General features: G+C 39.6%; 1 protein-coding gene across 2 annotated transcripts in view; it reads left to right on the top strand.

Moving 5' to 3' along the window:
- The window catches only part of ryk (receptor like tyrosine kinase), a 48,182-nt gene that overhangs the window by 5,742 nt on the left and 29,856 nt on the right, over positions 1-12,584 (top strand). The gene's annotated exons all lie outside the window — the stretch shown is intronic.

The raw sequence follows: 12,584 nt of genomic DNA, 5'->3' as shown, positions 1-12,584 counted from the left end.
TATATATATATATATATAACCACAGAAAAGTTTCCATTACAGAGGCGAAGGTGGAGAGTAGAGCTCAGCATTGTAGATTTGGTAGGAGAATAGTGTTTGACTATGTCAGAGGCAGCATTGAAAAAGCATTGAGAAGTTGTTGTTATAATAATAAAATGTAATATAACCATTTAATGTAGTGTTGGAGTGGTGTGTGCGCTCATAGCTGATGGACTGTCTGTTTTATTCTGATAACTCTACCAAACTGTCTGACCCTCAGGGGGCTGGTAAAGAACCGGAAAACTCTCTGCATGGATGACAGACGGGCAGCATCCCTGATTGATTTTGCATATGATAAATGAGTAGAGAACTGTCTGCCTCAAGAATCCACATGCATTCCTACCCTCAGCTCCCATATCAGCTCTTTCTCCAGGCCCACATCCTTGGTCTGAATTGTGTTGCAGCTGTGCAGGTCAGATTAAATTACTGAAGCAGTGCTCAAGCCCCAGGATCAGTTTAAAAGACGAGCCAACTCTTTTTACAAAACATTACACTCCTCCTGATATGAAGGAGCGCAATGAACTTCCATGAAGGTTGAACCCATAGTTTGTTAATCACATCTGTAAGAAATTACATTTAAGTAGGGAAAGAGTTGGGTCAGTTAAGTAACAACAGATCTTATTCAGAGGAAGAGGAAAGAGGGGAGTGTCTGTTAATCAAGTTATTCTGTTGTCCATAAAACATCAAAAACCGAAACAGGCCATCACTTTCTTACATCAAATATAAGGATGGGAATCAAGAAATAGTTCCATTTGGAATTCTAAGCTAAACATTTATACTTTAAGGCAAAACTTTACTGCTAAAACTTTAACTCACCACCACTTACCAAATGTGAATGTTTACTATAACAGTCTGTTAGATCTTCCATTTTAGAGGCTTTTCAGAAACCTCTTAAAACCACCGTGACCGTTATTGTTCGTTTGGTTTTCACACAGACGCTGCATCACATTGGCCACCTTGGACTGCATTCATGCGGCCCGTGACCCGAGCTGTGACACTGGTTTTACAGGCCTCAATGGCTTTCTTTGTGTCTTTCTCTCTTTCCTGTCATGTTGACCATCCATGCGATTATTTAAAACATGAAGCAAAAATAAGTTTTCTGTACATTCATTTACTGTCACCTATAATAACAACCTCACTGAGCCTATTTTTCCAGGGTACGATCCCCAGTGGGTTAAATCTGTAACACAGAAGATTTTTCTTGGTGGAAAAGCTGCATACAAGATCCTTGTTGTCTAATCTTTGCTCTGTATTAGTGCAATGCTTTTCCAGAGCTCTACAAGTCAAGCAAAACCTTTGCTTCCTCAGACTCCAGCTAAAAATTAGAATTGTGCAGACAAAATGAGCCGTTTTCCTATTAAAATTGTTTTGAAATACTTTTGGGTAAAATGAAATATCGTGATAGAATATGGGTGAAATGCGCATGCACAGTGCCTTTGTTTTCATTCGCACATGGCGGAAAAAGCATGGTGGCGACGGAGAATGAGAAGGGTGAAAGCGGATTGTTGAATGAAACGGATGAACCAGAATTGGTTTGTAAAAATAGTGCAACTTCACTGGTGTGGAACTGGTTTGGCTTTCGTCCATCAGATACACACCAAAGCACAATTTTTGGTCGAGCATGCAAGCGGGCCGTTGTTATTACTGTGTTTTTCGGAAAAATACGGCACACTTAAAATCTATCCTTTGATTTTCGGAAAAATCGACAGTGCCCCTCATATCCTGGTGCGCCTTATGTATGAATTCTGGTTGTGCTTACTGACCTCGAACCGATTTTATGTGGTACCCTGCTCAAAAATCTGTCAAAAATGTTTGAGTACGACTTTGCTAAACTACGAAGCCACACCGCTTGATGGATTGTCGGAGCATTACGGCTACCGTAGTCAGGAGCCTCGCAGAGTGACATGTACTGTGCTTCAACATAATATTATCGTATTGTGTGTGTGTATAACCTCTTTTTAAGTTTTGTGGATATTATACATGGTTATGCTCAGGATATGTCGGCCAATTTCCACTGGAAATGCCTTTTGGTTTAAACTGTCAGCAAGGAATTTGCATTTGCAATGTTAAATTTTTATATAGCTTTAATGCACTTAAAAAAAACCCAGCTGCTTGTTTAAGTGAAAATACATTGATGTTTTGTTTTTTTTTGCACTAATAAAGTTGTGGAGTTTTGTCTTGCGTCAGTTATATCGTTATCGCATATTTTCAAATCTATATTGTGATAAATATTTTTGGCCATATTGCCCTGCCCTACTTTTGGGAATGGGAATTACGTTTAATGCATCTAAATTTGTTGAGAGACTGAGTCAGTTTCATAAAGGAAATCCAACAGAAAGCATCATAGTGCTACCAGAATAGTTTTATTATTAATAATAGATTGCATTTATGTAGCGCTTTTCGAGACCCTCAAAGCACTTTACAATTCCACTATTCATTCAATCTCACATTCACACACTGGTAGAGGCAAGCTACAGTTGTAGCCACTGACTGACAGAAGCGAGGCTTGCACCATCGGCCCCTCTGGCCAACACCAGTAGGCGGTAGGTGAAGTGTCTTCTTGCCCAAGGACACAACGACCAAGACAGACAGAGCAGGGGATCGAACCGGTTACAAGATGAGCTTCCCAACCCCCTGAACCACGGTCGTCCTTAAAGGGCCCTTAATAACTACTACTAATAACTACAATATAAATATATCTAATGGCGGGAAAAAAAAAGATTTTTAAAGACAAATAAGTGAAATAATGTTTGACATTCTAAGATGTATGAATTATGTTTATTATTGAAACACGTGATATCATAGTTTGGCTGCTCGATAACGCAAGGCAATTTACAACTACATCGTGTATTACATGACTGTATTATTTTGGACATGTTGAATTACTGCTTTGCTGGTAGGTTCACTCTGCTGTAGCATGTACAGCACATACACGAACAGCATAAACATCTTAAGGTTTCAAAAATCTTAATAAAACTGAAGATGTCTATGATGGGCTGATCAGGCAAGTCTGTGTTATCTTACTTAGTGTTCAATGCAATATATTTTACTTTATAACTTCTTTATTCGTCAGCTTTATCGCTGGTGGGAGGAGCTGGAAAAAATGCTTTTCTTCACATTTAAGCTTGTTGATCAGATGGTTTGAAGGACTGTCACTGGGTTTTTACCTCTGAAGGATTTGATTATGATCACAGTAATGAGTGCCGTTGTTGTCAACTCTGGAAACCCATTTCTGTTTTAGGGTGCTGTGCCACCAATGCATTGTTTGCTATGTGTCATAGAGATGCAGTCAGTAAGCGTCAAATAGTCTGAACAGTACGTTATGATGAACTGAGGTGCTGTTTCAAGGCCCAGTTTAAGATGAGGATTATTTTGGACTGCGAGTCAAGCAAAGCTACTCTAGTAAAGCTCGAGGAAAAAAAGATGGAGTGAAGATAAATTCAGAAAGACAAATGGAAAGAGAAAGATGCTAACGCCAGAGACGCAGAGGATGAACTGTCAATCATATCAAGGAATATTTTCAAATGTGACTCATTCAAAGATACTCTTAGACTGCAAGAATCTAAGAGCAGCTGAGACGAATAATTTTATTTTAGTAGTCTAACATTAAACATATAAAGCTGGAAATGAGTATAATAGGTTTCCTTCAAAACATATAGATCCTTTCCTTTGCACATCGTTGTTCCTTCCAAGGGGAAAACTTCTAGCTGTGTAGTCATGTTTTTCAGTCTCGCAGTCAGGCGAGTAGGTCAGAGTTGAGTGTAAATCCTCCAAAAATGACAAATAAAGCCAGATCTTTTTCAACATGCAAGCTAAGGAGTAAAACTCTACGTCCAGGTCGGGTAACAGGCTTTCCTCCCCTCCTCCAAAGACCTGAAAGACAAAGCCCGGGCTTTGAAAAAGAGCCTGTGAACAGTGAGGAGTGATTGGCAGCAGTATTCATTTCCTTCATGCCACTCTCCAAGGATCCCGTAGCTGAATAGAGGAGCCCCTGCCTTCACATCTTTTGTCTGAAAATCTCTGCACTCAGAAGTTCTGCAAGGCATCAACACGTTTTAGAAGATGGTTGCCCTCCTGTTGAAATCGGAAATATACTGTCATGTTTTCTTTCAGTATTGTAGGGTTATTTAATTTGACTTGAGAAATGTTAGGAGCAGGAGAAGCTTAAATCAGATGGAGCCTTTTCATCTTTGTGCTGTCATAAAATAGGTGATATGCTGTGTTAGGGGAATGCACCTCCCTACATCTGACCTCGTGCTCACAACCTAGCCTTTCGAAGGCTGCTGTACAGTCGTGACCAAAAGTTTTGCCAGTGGCCTCACTGCTAAAACTAAAGTTTTATTTATTTGCCAATAAGTTTTTCGATATGTGTGAAATCCTTGTGATTGTTGTTCAATAAATCACAAAAACGTGTAAAAAAACAAACAAACTTTGTGCCACTGCCAAAACCTTTGGCCACAACTGCACACACAAAGCCAAATATAGATGAGTAGGTGTGAGATGAGAGGCCTCTTAAATGACCCTTTATTCAGGATGAAATGAAACTGCTGATCATTTTCTCAGTGAACTGGTTGATATTTGTTGAGTAAACGAATGAGTCCCTTTTGAGCAAAAAGTAACCATGAATGAGGAGCCTTTTAATAGGACAGTCTTCCCCAGATTCCTCTCCCTGCCTTCATTCGCGTCTGCCCTCGGGCTGCTCCAAGGAAGAAAAGAAAGAAACTGATGTACAGCCTCTTTGAAGTGAGTGAAAGAAAGCCACAAAGATGGTGACTTAATGCGAGTTTTTCTTCTGGCTTTAAGGAACCCTGAAGTTCATCTAGTGCTGTTGTTTGCAGGCCATCTGTAAAAGCTCAGCAGTGCTCTTCGTTCGGGAAGTTCGGTCATGCTAAATTCACATCATTAAGGGGGATTCAGTTTTTTATTCCTAAACTTGGATGCTAAAACTCCTTTTTAGTTACTGGATGTAAAGAAACTTCTAAAAGTGGTTTTCTGCAGAGAAAAGCGACTAAAATGTTTCCAGGGAAAGAGATGATGTGTTTTCAAGAAAGAAGATTGATCCCAGTTTAGTTCAGTTTTAACACACGTTTACATAAAATATGCAAAAGTAAGGGTAAAGTAATGTTTCCGTGAGTGTGAACAAAATAATCAGAAGAGAAAAAATAAAACTAAATTAAAGAAAACGTTTTAATGTATTCATTTTGACTTTTTCCTTTCTTATAAATCAAGCCCATAAATCAAATCCCATTACAGCAATGCACTGTAAGAGCTGAGATGACTAACATCTTCGAGGAGGAAGTAAAAACCACAAGGTTCGTGTATTTTGAACCAATGGAATGATCATCAGTTGAATTCGGCTGCTTTTGTCTCTGGATCAGCAGTTTGGTGTCTGTTTCAGCTTTCTTTCACTGCATGATGTGCACGTCTCCTGAGGCACGAGACCGCTGTCGCCTGGTGTTCCTTTTTTTTGCCCCCAGCAGGCATCACACAGTGGATGCAGACCACCAGGGACAAGCAGTTACTAGAAAAAATGAAAAGATGCCCAGTGTGGAGGTCTTTGGTTGCTCTGACGTTTGTCTTGGTTTTCAGTAATCTGACCCATAAACAGGACTGACTTCACAGCGCTGTTGTAAAGTCTCATCCTGCCCTTCTGCTTGATCTGCATATATTTCCAGATAGTGTAGCCTGCAGAAAAAGCTGTTTTTAATTTTATCAGGGGGTTAAAGACCCTTGATTTTTTATTTTATTTTACAGTGACATAGAGACCCTGATTTAACAACTAGAAAATTGCGAGCTTCCTAGCTACTTCACAGGCCTAACAAATGTATCACTCGCACAGCCCAGGAACTGGACTTGGCTTCATTTTCCTGTTCTTGTATTTTCCATAGTACGTATGTGCTCCTAGCGTTATCGTTCCAGTCATCTCCTGAGACTGTAAACGACTCTGTCCCAGCCTGGCCTACATATGATGCACTTAAGCTTCCCACCCCTCAGACCCCTGTACCGCAGCGCTTTTATGGGACAAACTGGATAGAACGAACTTGATTGCCTGTTGAATCTAACTGTGAGCTAGATGGCATGTCAGGTGACTGCCCGTGGAGAATTGGTAGCTCAGCGCCTCATATTAGAGCCAATGTTATCAAAGCAAAAAAAGCTGGTTATTTGTTTGTTTGATCCAAGCTAAAATTAAACCCTGCCCTACATTACAATTATATACGTCTTTTTCAGTTAGAAAATAATTTAATAATCTCTTTTTTGGGGGTGGGGGACTTTGGCTGTGGCGTATACTGATTTAAAAAAAAAAAAAAAAACCTCAACTGAGCCATAGTGTGTTGTCATGCAGGTTATTATTAAATCCTACAAAGCTGTAATGGCGCCAATGGAATTTTGCATATTAAAACACTACAAGAAAGCTGTCATTTAGAACTCTTCTTTTAATGATTTAAAATATGTGCATGATGCTATAATGTGGAGCAATGATTATCCGGTTCTTTTAATATTTGTTCTTGCATACTGTTTTTCTGCGCTAATGTGCTTTTTTTGTGGTCTAGGCAAACTGCTACACAAACATATTCACGTCATTCAGTTGGAGGGGATTTCTAAACTTAGTCTTATTTTAGATGTTACTGCAACAGGCTTCCTGTACCTGCAGCAAAATACCTTTATTCAGACATTATTACCAGTGGAATAGATTTGAAGATTTTGCAGTTGCTTATTGCAACTTCTGGGATATATGCTGCTTTAACTTGAACCTCAACTCAGCTAGCTTTACCTTATTTCCAGTCACACTTGAAAATCAGGCCTTTTCGTTGAGTAGCTCCACTGCGGCTCTGATGTCTTTACCCCCCGCCTCCTTCCTGTGTCTGTGGATTTGTTTAGAGTTTCCAGTTGATAGGGTTTCACGTGTGCCCTCATTTTCTCCTTCTTTGGCTTGTGTGGCCACTATCTTTCCAGAGCGAAGCTGTAAGGAGTGTTTATCTCCTGAGCACTCAGGGATGGAGGCTTTGGGAGGTACAAGAGGGTCTTTGTTATATCTGCCCTGGACTTTGCCACCTGGCCACTACCACCTTTTGTTCTCCTTTTTCAAAGTCTGCAATGTGATCCACAGCTCGCAGAGGAGTGTTGACTTAAAATGTAGTGACACTCTGCTAAGCTGAATTTCATATTACTGGCTTATTGCTTTGTTTTATAACTGTGTAGATACTGTGCTGTGTATGAAATGAAATGGTTTCACTTTGGATATGAAGGTTTCAAAAATCTTTCTTTCAGCACATTATTCATTATTATGGGGTATTTTATTATTTTTCCCCCCCTTTGTCATTAGTTACCCTGTTCCAGTGGGAAAGCTCCCTACTACAGTAGCTTTGCATGAAACAAAGTTGCTTTGCATGATTCACAGTTCATAATTACATTAGGAAATATTCCAAAAGACTCTTGAAATAAAAACATTGAGGGGAGGTCCAATTTATTGACTCCATTTAGTAGATGTGAGACGTAGCAATCACTGATTGGCTACAGACTCGTTTTTGAAAATGGACATTACTCAAGTGGACATTAGAGGAACTGAAGTTTTTGGCACTTCAGTTATTCAGGTCTGAACCACTAAGAAAAATGTAGGAAGGGGGATGAGAGTGAGTAAGCCCCTCTCCTCTGTCATGGTTAGAATCAGGGTTGTTGTGCCCTTAAGGAAAGTCCTCATATTGTGGTGAACAGCAGAGGACTGATTGTACTGAGCTGCTCTGAGGTGTAGTGTGTCAGTGTGGTGCTCTGTGTGGTTTTATACATCATCTCATGTGGCTTTTATAGGGATTTGAACATATGTATGTTCTTTCTTTTTACATTACTAGTGTCAGACTAGGACGGCGTCCTCAAATGTTCACCAAATCTTTATTCTGAACAGCTTCTTCATGCTATTCATTTTTGTGGTGCATCTAGTTTCTCCTAGATATATAAATCATGCATACTGTATGTTTTGTTTTTTTACTGACTCAGAATGGACCTTTGTTACATGGCATCCGTCAGAACTTCATTGGTGTGGTCAGAAAGATCATTCCATACTATTCACTAAGATGAGATATACTTGAGATCTATCCCAGAAGCTGGGAAATTCCTGTTGTAGCAGGCAAAACATTAAAGACTACACATAGAAAACTATATACCAGCTTAATAAACAGAGTAGAGAAATGGCTAAGTACTTTTTTTCCAGTTAACTTGAAGAAATAAGTACAAAAATCAAGTACGAAAGAAAAGCATTTAGAAACTTGAGTATAATACAAGCCTAAAATTAAAATACAAATACAATAAAATTACATATAAAACACTGATTAAGTGTTTCTGTGACTTACTAAAGTAGCATATTTGGATTCTTTCCTTTCCTTTCAAGCTATGCTGTGTTTCATCAAATTCACGGTATTATTGAGGACCAGGAATATGAAGCCTCGGCTCTAAACGTCTGGGATGAGGACTAACTGAAGAACTGGACATCTGTGCTAGTTATACACTTATTCAGGCAACCTCTTATCCCGTCTTTCTAAATAAATGACCACACTGAGCTGCACCAATCACGGTCACGTGTGGTGCACAATGAGGCAAACGTTATTTTTCATTAATTATATTTGGCTTAATTTGTAGTTAACCACCACAAACCTCCGTAAATCATTATTATGTATAATTAATTTAAATATTCTCCTCCCAGACTTTGCACTCTGAAAGGGAAACTCCTACAAATAAGGCCAGCTCCTAAAATTACAGTGTCTGTACATTTTAGTTGCAAATTATTAATAATATGGCTCCTTGGTAAATCCTGACAGTAGTTCTTCAATGCCAGCTGGCCCTAGTGTTGGTGAATCTGGCCTGAGTAGATTTACTGACTGATCATTGGCGAGGCACATGTGTATGTTGGGAGCATTGCTGGTAATTCTTACCCTCCGTCCTTTTGCGAGCCAAGTGAATGTATGGTTTTATGTCACCGATCCACCATGCTACTATCAGGGCTTAGCAAAGAAGCTTTTGTACAAACACTTCAGCTTTGAAAAGCACTTTAAATTATTTGAACTGAAGCCTTATTCTTGTTATTACTATAACTTTATTATCTTCGGCTAAACTAGTTTTGAATCCATTTTTCCACAGAGCAGGCTGTGGATTATTTCCACGGTGTCTTACAGTGAAGTGGAGGGAATCTCTAGGATGGAAGGAATGTTAGGAAGGAAAGCAACCAGAAAGAGCAAGCGATTACAACGATCAGCTCTCTGAAGGCAGTGTAATGGTTGAATTACCGAGACATGATTTAAGGGATCTGAACTTTAAAAGAATTTCCATACAATAATACTTCATAATAATATGTTTGTACTTGTTTCTTTGTTACTTAGACACTGGTTACCTCACGGATCTCTGCAAGTTGGGTCATGCACTGCTTTCGTGTCGTTTACTTTGCCGCTGTGCCAGTATATTGGTAGTAATTTCATGCATGAATTTTTTTAAATGAATTCTTCAGATACTTCCATACGAACAGACAAAACACCCACTGTATTAAATCATCTGCTGTTAGGAGCACTGTTAAGTTTATTGACCGGGGCACTGCATTAATTGTGCATCCTAGTCATATGATTATGCAAAAATTAATGTAAGGCTGCAAAAAATAATTCTAGTTTTATATTGCTCAAGTGCTTGGCCTGATAACTGTGGGACCGGTGGTGAAATGCTGACGACAAACTGCTTAAATGCTGCAGTGAAACAGAAAAATTGTGCGGGAAATGCCAACAACACGCTCTCAAGTGTCATGCTGGAGAAGTCTGAGTTAGCATCAGAGCTGGTGGCATCTCTAGTTGTTTGATGTGCAAGGCACACCACTAATCAAAAAGGAGTCCTTTTTACAGACACATCTCCTGGTTATACTGTTTTTCATTCCAGAGAGCTGAGTATTTAAGTCAGGGATTAAAGTGCAGTGCATGGTTCAACTTCCTCCACCTCAGGAACCACTTATTCCCCATCCTCAGTCTGTGTACACTTACAGGCTGCTGCTGCTGCTGCTGCTGCCACCGCCTCTGATTCCTGTTTTGAAATTCTGGCATTTTGGGTGGAAAGTGCTGTGAGAAACTTGAGCCACTCTCGTCCTCTTGGAGCCTTTATGCCTGGCTGCATAATTTAATTGGTATAAGAGATGTGTGTGGCCTCATGTTGAGACAAGGGGGGCACACAAAGTTGAGCACGAGTAAGGTAATTATTCCTGTTGAGAGGTGCCAAAAGTACAGACATTCTGTACTCAAGTAGAAGTACAGTTACTAGTGTTTAAAAATACTCCAGTAAAAGTTGAAAAGTTGAACTTCTTTACTCAAGTAAAGGTGAAAAAGTACAAAAGTAGTTCCTCAAAGAACATCTCTACCACCTATTTTTATGCAAAGCTAACTAAACCTTGTCCCACATTAATGTAATAAAGAAATTATATTAGTAGATAGGAATACAAACTTTATGTTAGTCTGATATTCAGTTCTAATAAAGGTACTAAGCTTGAATCAGGTAAGTAGAACATGAGCAGAGGGGGGAAAAAAAGGAAAATAAAAAATAGCTCTATTTTCTCTTGCCTACATTGTAGAGGTTGTCTTTGCCTCTAAACAGGTGGTGGTGGTGGTGGGGGGACCCTAAAATCACCTGTAGTGGCTCAGAGTGGGAAAAGAATCACAACTTACAATAATTTCTGTTGAGAGCTGCAGTAGATTTTCTTAGTTTACAGGCTGTGGTAAGGTGACCTGCTGCTCTTTGTGGGTGTACACAATTGAATTCAACCAGATGTGAGCAGATGTTTCATGAGTTGTCCTGGCTGATTTCCATCCTCTACACTGACAGTATGTTTATGCTGGGGGTCTTTTTCTAGATGGTACAAGGTTCTTACAAGAGTGGATTTCAGTGAATGAATCTCAGCATCACCAGCTTAATTTCAGATTCAGCTCTGCTATTCTTAATGTACCTAACTCTGACCATGAAACCATGGACACTGTGCACACAATGTTCTTTAGTTTAAATCCATCACAGTACAGCAAACGAACCTGTTTGCCCTAAAAAAAAGATCAGTCCCTTTATGCTTGCTAGTCTTCTGTAGGGCTAGCTACATGCTGAAGTACTGAGATAGCAACTTATGGACACCTGCAGTCGTTCCGGTGTTGTGTCAAAAAACAACACTGGCCCACTCTAACCTCTGAGTATGACACACGCTTGTACCCGTTTGATCTCGTTTTAGTCGACATTTCCTGGTGATTAATACACAAAAAGGAGTGCCTTTCATGTGTTACTGTTTAGGCTCAAGTCTGCTTGATGTTGGTGGCCTGCAGTGATGAAATAACTCCCTTCAGTTCCGACAAACCAAAAGTAACAAGCCTGTTTTAAGCTTGTAAGAAGTAGAAAGTACAGAAATCAAAAAAAAAAAAAAAATGTAGTGTGTAAAAGTAAAAAGCTGTCAGACGAAAAAACTCAAGTACAGATACCTGAAAATTCCACAGTAATAGAGTATTTCTGCTTTGTTTCTTCCCACCGCTGTTCCTGTTTGGGCTGTGTGCTCGAATCAGCATGCAGTTCTGAAGCTGCTGGAAAAGCAGAAAACTGATTTCTGATTGTGAGCTGGTGTCGATCCAGGTGCAAACTTGGGTCCTGATATGATCAATCAGATCAAAGTTTCAGCCTGTCCCCTCAGAATCAGTTCTTTTTTTAAAACCCAACTTTAATTTAAGGAAGTTATGCATGCATTTTACTTTGAAGTTATGAAAATTTAAAATTACAAGCTAGTCGAGACAAAAAAACATTTACTGTGAACATTCCCTAGTCTGCCTTTCAGCACACCCCTTTTCTTTCCATGCAAGTCAAATCCCCCTTTTTTGATTTAATCATCCAAAGTTTTAGTTTCTGAATTTTACCTTTTCACATGCTAAAAATGTGATCAACAGAAAAAGAGAGAGCAGCTGTCTTGTTCTTTGGACTCGTTAGAAACTTTACGTAACCCTCGTCGCCTCTGTTTTTAATTGAGCCGGTGTAAGAACGCCCTATGACGGGTGCTCTGAGACACCCAGGGGTACTGTGGGAGCCTGGGTGCATTCTTCACTTCTCTTTAAACTAGATATTCACAGACTGATAGACCCTTCTCTGCCAGACAGACTCTTTCAAGGAGTGATAGCACTGCCTTGGGCACTGGTTGGGGGATTTCACCAGCATACATTACACTTTTTGATGGAGTAAAAAAAGAAAAAGAAAAAAAGCTTCTTTAAAGGCTTGAATTCGTTAAAATAAAAGGGGAAGAAACAGCACAGAGTACCAGCCTGCTGAGCTTTCTGTGAATGGTTGCACAGATTGTGAGTGTCGGGTTTAGTTTCCTAGATTGGAAATTATGCTGATATTTTTGGACGCTGTCTGACTTAAACCTTTTGAACTTTTTCACATGACCATTAAGTGTTATTAAGTGCTAACAGCGCAATGATGTTGCAATGTTTAGTCCATCTCTCTTTACTGAGGAGAAGCCTGCTAGTGCGGCTAGCAGTGTGACTGGATATTTAACCGTATAC

The sequence above is a fragment of the Pundamilia nyererei genome, unplaced genomic scaffold (genome assembly GCF_000239375.1).
Source record: "Pundamilia nyererei isolate P.nyererei 1_Seehausen unplaced genomic scaffold, PunNye1.0 scaffold00023, whole genome shotgun sequence".
NCBI lineage: Eukaryota > Metazoa > Chordata > Actinopteri > Cichliformes > Cichlidae > Pundamilia > Pundamilia nyererei.
The sequence above is the reverse complement of the archived record's forward strand: the minus strand, read 5'-3'. Positions and strand labels throughout refer to the sequence as shown.